A 7,309-nucleotide genomic window follows, 5' to 3' on the forward strand; every position below is an offset into this window, starting at 1 on the left:
AACACGATATAATGTGTTGTTAGAGACTATGAATAAAAGAAAATTTAAATTTAAACCAAAAATAAAATTTATTTTTATAAATATTTGATTTAGATATATAATTCATGGATTCGTCTTGGAAAGTAATATTATATCAAATATTTGACTTATGAATATTTTGTAACAAGTAAAATAGTTTATTTAAATATAAAATTATTTATTAATTATTTTGATAAATTTAAATAATTTTGATAATAAAATTACTTCTTTAATTATTAATTCTCCACTAATTAAAGCATATAATAGCTTTTTTATTTTTACAAACTAATTGGTAGTTTTATTTTAATAATTATAATGTGCAGAATAAAAAAGATTAAAAATATTTGAATAAAGAAAAATAAAATAGTGACAAATTAAATAGGCTCGGCTGGGTGGAAAAAATATAATTTAGATAAAATAATTCAGTGATTTGCCTTAGAATGTAAAAGTATATCAAACAATTGATTTCTTTACATTTTATAACTATTAAAATAGTTTTTTTTTTAAATAAAAAATTAAAAAGATTAATAATTAACTTAACTAATTCAATAAATTTCGATTAAAATGTATAAATTCGCATATTATAGCATGTACTAGCTTTATATTTTCTGCAAATTATAAATTTATAATTATTGTAACTATTATAATATTAATAATAAGAAAGGATTAGAATATTTGTGAAAAAAATAATAATGAAAATTAAACGGGCCCGGCTAGTAACATTTATAATGGGTTTGGGCGGAAAATTTTTTAACACAGCCGGAAATAAATTTTTCTGATAAAAACAAAAAGGGGAATTATTTAAGGTCAATTATGTGTTCCCTCTTTTCCTCTTCCTTTCTCTTTCTCCCCTCTTTATCAGTCACTCAAGCTTTGTTTAATTACGACTGTAACACATAAGGGATTCGGGTTTAATTAGGGTTCTAGAAGATGGTTTAGGTTCAATTGGGTTCAAAAGAGATTTGGGTTAAAAATGATTTGGATTTTAAGATGAGTTGGGTTCGATTTTGTGGTAGCCTCTTCCAAGCTATGGTCGCTATTGTCATCCCTACTACCGATGCTGTCAAGAGAAAGGTTCAGTTGGTTCATATCAGAAAACTCCCTGAACCCTTTTGTGGAATGAAAGTCCATGATTACGCTGAGTGTTAATTGATAAGGTAGCTCTTTATTCAGTTGACCATCTTTTATAAGTTCCAAGTCAGTCATATAGTTTTTTAGCATTTAAGGATGTATAATTTTTGTCAATTTAATATCTATTAATATTGGGATGAACTGGTCTGTATAGTTGCTCATTCGTGAACAGGAAAGTCAATTGCCACTATTATTGTAAGTTGATATTGGTAGCGTTGATTAATTATGTTAAATGCGGGAAATTGGCGTATTTTCCAAAATAAGAATAGATCTCAATGTCATGTGGTTGAAATACTTTGAGAAGAGTCTTAATTCTGAATTTTGTTCTTGCTTGCCGAGTTTTTTTTGGGGTGGGCTCACCTTGAAAAGCCTTATATGTCTTCCTTGTTGATATATTTTTGTGAAACTGCAAAGCCTATATTAATTTGGAGAAAATGATTTATTTAGGGAACTGAATGTGTTAGATTATTTTTATTCTTTTTTATTCTTGTCATTCTTGCTAAATTTACTCCATTAAAGTTGATGTCGGACTTTATTTTGTATACCCTTTATTGAGCAAGTTTAATGTTCTCTTATAAAAACTTGACTTGAAGGTAAATGCTGCAGCAAAGGTCATATATGACCTTGTAGATCCAAATGCAAATTTGATATTTGGAGCTTTTGTCGATCCGTCATTAAGTGGTAAAGTAAGTGAAATTTCTTATATTATACCTTAAGCTTACATCTTTTAAAAGATACATCTAGTATTCCACTTCCATTCCATGATAAAGAAAGTGATTCATACATCACTTCCAAATTCTCCATCTTTAACTTTATTGGAGAAGCGAAAAATCCAAGCAAGTGAACATCATCTTTTAGATGATTTGTTGGCTCACTTGCCAATTCTTTCTGAGTCTATTGAGACATCTGTGCCCAAATTTTCATCAATCTGCACAGAGTCTAAAATAGTCTCCACTCCAAACTCATTCATTTCGTGTATCCCGGTGGATATTATTCATCCGTCGAGAAGTGACTATATTCCGACGGATATTCCTAACAGCAGTCATCCGTCGGCTAGCCTAACTACTATCCCGATGGATGTTCCTCATCTGTCGGTACTCTCTGCACAACTTCAAATCCCAACAATTGTCACAAGTGCAGATGATCTAGCAGTAGTGTAATCACTCTTAGGATATAGGGCAGGGAGTGAATTGAGTGAGAGGCTGAGTTGCTCCCAGGCAAAAGGAGAGGAAAAGAGTGAACCAATGCAAAAGTGATGCAACAAAAGTGAGTAAGGGGAGTTCCACCTTAGAAGGTAAAGGTGAGGGTGTGAGGGTGGTGATCCAAAGGGAGCCCTTAATGCAACAAAAGAGAGATCATGAGAGAAATGCAGGTACATGAGCCATAAGGGTGGACACCATTTCAACTGAGTTAATGTATGTCAGTGATGCAGAAAGGAAGAGACTATTTCAGCAAGAATATCAAGAAGTTATAGATTCTATCTCTCTGGATGCTGAGATGTTTACTCATCATGTTCCAGCCTATCAAACTCTAGCTGGACAGGGCAATGAGGATGCTGAGAGGATGCTAAACCTAGTGCATACTTCTCTACAAAGGGAAAATGATGCAATCAATATTATGCGATCTACAACTGGCAGTGATTTTGAACTGGCTGAAAACTCTTTTGGGGATGATGGTGGGGATGATGCAGAAGAAAGCATGAGCATAGGGGGAGATGTAGACATTCCTTCCTGGATGCTAACCAAAGAGTGTTCGTACTCGTATCTCCAATCCACTTTATTCAAGCTCATTCATGACATCCAAACAGCCATTCAAGCATCAGCAAGTGCCAGCACAAAAAGGTTACTTACAACACATCTTGAAGCTTTACAGTTGCACAAGATTCAAGCTTTCCAACACAATCAAAGTGTGGATGAAATGAAGCAAGAAATCTCTTAGGTAAAACAGGATGTCATAGCAAGGTTGGATGCTAGACTTCCTGTAACCACCATGACTGAGATAGCTCAAAAATTGAGGAAAGAAGTTGATTTAAAATAGAAAGGTTGAGGCCATGGAGTCTAGATTATCTGATATAGAGAAGTCAATGGCCAAAATACTTGCTAATCAGGAAGCTCAGACTGCTCTGCTCCAACAGTTGGTGGCTACTAAACTCCCTTCCACTCAACAACTTGATGCTAACAAAAAGGGGGAGAAAGGTTCATCAAGTGAGGTGGAGAAATAGCTCAACATTCAAGTCAACAAAGTAATTGTGCCAACAATTGCTTTCACTAAGCCATCAACTATAGATATCATTGATCTCATCAATCTAGTAGCAGCAAAATTGGAATTAAATGACAAACTGCCAAAGATTGATGCTAATATTCAAAAGAAATTTGGTCAGCTACAGAAGGCAGACAAGACTTTTCATCACCATTCTCAAGTTAAACATATCTCAGTGCATGAAATAAGTCTAGGCAACTTAGAAAAAGGCCAAACTTCATGCATCAAATCTCCAAAAGCTAATCTGATTCTGAAGCCTAAAAGAAACTACTCAAAGTTCTCAGACAAAAACCCTTTGGATTTTTTGTTTGAGACATATAGGTCCGATGAAAAGAAGCTGCTAGCAAGGTCAATTGCATTTTACAAAGATCCATCTGATTCAGTTCAAAAGAAGAAAATTGCCAAGATCTACAGGAATGGTAAAGAAATCTGTGGTGGCTGGACACCCTCTATTTGTAGAAGCTAAGAAGGTATAAAAACAAAGGATCAAGCAAGAAAAGAAGCAGGTTGCTGTAGATGCTAAGAATCTCAAACAAAAGAAGGATCAAGTTGTTATCTTGGCCAAACCGCCCGTGATAACTGAAGCTCAGAATCAACAAATACAAAATGAAACTCCACATAAAAGAAGATTCAGATACAAGCTCCATTCCAAAAGAAAATTGGACTTCAGTGATGAGGAAATGAAAGACTACATTCCCAAATAGTCTACAACTTCAACTCAGACATCCAAGCCTTCAGTGGTACATGAAGAATTCAAGGTAGATCCAACTAAGAATTTACATGGTGAGCCTATTACTCCCAAGGATGAGCCATTAGACTAGGAAAGTCTGCCAATTCCTGAATTTAACTTACCTATCTTCAACAAGCCAAAGAAAAGTGAAGTCTGTGACTCTTAGATCCAAGAACTTAACCAAATCTAAACCCACAGTCAACAAGGAGGATCTCTTATACATCTATGACATCAAGGAGTTTTCTGAGATAAACCTCTACTTTGATGAACTGGAAGAAGTAAGAGGAATTGATGCTCACAGACCTCATCCTGAAAGTCTGGTGTTCAAGTACAAGGGAGGGAAAGAAATCACATGGTCACTTCACAGGATTCTTGAAGAAAACTGTTCTATACTAATAAAGATCTACTCATCTTTCAAAAAGAACTTTGGATTCAATGTGACTGCAAGGAGATTGGTTCTAAAGAAGATTGAAGAGCTAAAGAGTAATAAAGCCAAAGATGCACTTCCAGAAACTCTATCAATTCCCTTCATAGGAAAGAGAGTGCATTTGAGGCCTTATTGGCTGATGGAATTCATTGATGATAAGGGAGTTAGAAGATTCTTCAGACTGGATGACCAATTGAGTATCTCTAGCAATGAGACTCTATTGGAAATGCAAGAAATGTTGAATCTATCTGAAGATGATGAACTAGAATTCTACTGACAACTCCAGAATCAAATAGAGGAAAACAACAGGAAGCTTGGGAAGAAATTCAAACAATAAAGGAAATAGAATTATCTTCTCAGACTAGAGGCGCACCTTGATAATTCTGAGAACTCTTTTTACAATTTGCTTTATTTAATTTTCAATAAATATTGAAGCACTTATCAGTTTTATCTACTGCTCTTTAATCTGTATTTTTAGGGTGTTTTGTTATCATCAAGTTTCTCTTAATTTATGGCTACAATTCCAGTAGACATAAATTGGGGGAGATTGTTAGGAATATGTTGTGAACTTGATGATAAGTTAAACAAAACACCTTAGTAGATTTAACTTAGTAAATTTTGTAGCACTCGACGGATGATCTAATATTCTCCCGACAGATGAACCTTATAGTCCTAACGGATAAAAAATTGACATCCATCGAGTGAGTAGCTTATGTAACAAATAAGTACTGTAGCACATTTCTGCAAACAACTTGTATTAGTCAAGTAGAGTTCTTAGGGTTGTGTAAGTCATGTTGACTACTAGATTGATATGTAGAATAGGTTGATTAATTGTAAATATGAGATGTCTTCTAATTCTATATAAGTGAAATAGAGTCAAATGGCAGATAGACTCCCGGAGGATGATCTACAAGACTCCCGACGAATGATCAACAAAGCTCCCGACGGATGACAAACATAGTCCCGACGGATGATCAAATTTAAATAGCTGTTGACAATGACAACGCAGTCACATACGTTGGGTGTTTACAAAAGGAATGTGGCAGCCTGTTAAGCAGGAATTTGAGAACAAAGAAGTATTACCATTTCCATGCAATTGTGAAGATATTCAAAGATGCTGGAATAGAGTAGTGAAGTAGCATGGAGTTAGACTAGATATATTTTGTTTTATTAACTTGTCTTATTGTCATGTAAACTTGGTGATATATAAACCAAGTGTAGCAAGTAGAATAATTAACTAAGAAAGCCTATTTCAGAGAAATATATCAAGCTGTATTCTGTAAGCATTTCTCTGTAGTTTAGTTGTTCAAACTTGTAAGCAGCTGTGAGCTATTCAAAGCTTCACATAGTTCTCAATTTGATATATATATATATATGGTGGATACTTTCAAATCCACGAGAAAGTTTTAAAAGCTTGTGTTTTTATTACTTAGTATTTTGATTTCTGCCACTCTTTTATTTCACACCATTGCTAATCAAACACTGTTATATTTATCAAGTTAGAACATTCTTTAAATTTGAAAAAGTATCCAGAATTACATTCAACCCCCTTCTATAATTCTTGTTGTATTGTTAGGGAATAACATACTCCATGTTGCATTCCTTTTTCCAGATAAAAATTCTTAAATTTTCTTGTGAAATGAGTTCAACTTACTTATGAGAGGCAACAGTTTCAACTACAAAAATGTGTGCTGGGTTGATCATCTTAGTTGAGGAAAGCTAACAAGTTCTAAGAATATAATATTTTTCCGGAAACACTAGAGTCTCATAAGATAATCATGGTGTTTTCTTAAAAGATTGGTAACTAACATGGCTGCATGGAACTGTTCCTGATAATTGGGGTGCACTCATCAGCTTGGCTCTTTTTTGTTGCATCTCTGGAGTGCCCGGTGTCCTGAACAGAACTTTTTGTAGGTGGTAAACTGGTGTTCTTCATGGAATCAGTACGCACAGTTCTACAGCAGATTACAATTCTCATCTCCTGCATAAATCCTCTTCTTCTTGTGCTAAAGAATGATAACAAAACTGAAACTTGTCCATTGCAAAATGAGACATCTGAGACATAGATATACTGGAAATTATGTAGAATTTAAAATACAGACAAGTTGACATGCAAAGATCATTGAAAATGTTGCAGATATGATAATTGTATCTTATTAAATGTCTATTTTTAGATGGGAGTTTGAGAGAAGCTGAAATTTCGAAGTTGTAGGGCGCTCATTCTGTGTCAACTAATTATATATTAGTATATGTAATATTATTACCAACTAAATTGTGTTGTTATTCACAGGAATATAGATTAATATTATGCAAGTTTTGAACACAGACAATACATATTTTCTCGCCCTATGTTTTACGGTAGAATATTCTAATGCTTTTGAAACATTCACAACATAATCTTGAGCACATTTACGAACCTACAAAAGGAAAAAAATAACCAGCATATAAATACAATCAGTGCATGCTCCTTTTATACTATTCACGACTCATATAACATTTAATAGATAAAAAAGAATACGAGCACCTCCAGTCCTCCACAGCTAATATTTGTAACAAATTAAACTCAATGCAACTAAATATACTACAATTGCCTAACAAACACCAAAGACATTAGTATTAAAGCTAAAAAACATAAATCATGATACCATATTTCATTTCATTTGAGCTTAACAAAGCAAATTGATAAAATACAAATTCCAAATTGTGAATATATAAATACCTTAGGACATCTATCAATGGAGAAC

At 33.8% G+C, this 7,309-nt stretch overlaps 1 long non-coding RNA gene across 1 annotated transcript; it reads left to right on the forward strand.

Moving 5' to 3' along the window:
* Nucleotides 1-785: 785 nt before the first annotated feature.
* Nucleotides 786-5,935, forward strand: LOC141724965 (uncharacterized). The gene is made up of 3 exons (XR_012576951.1): nt 786-1,175; nt 1,743-1,835; nt 5,440-5,935. It is a non-coding gene; the product is annotated as an uncharacterized LOC141724965 (long non-coding RNA).
* Nucleotides 5,936-7,309: the final 1,374 nt, after the last annotated feature.

The sequence above is a fragment of the Apium graveolens genome, chromosome 5 (genome assembly GCF_009905375.1).
Source record: "Apium graveolens cultivar Ventura chromosome 5, ASM990537v1, whole genome shotgun sequence".
NCBI lineage: Eukaryota > Viridiplantae > Streptophyta > Magnoliopsida > Apiales > Apiaceae > Apium > Apium graveolens.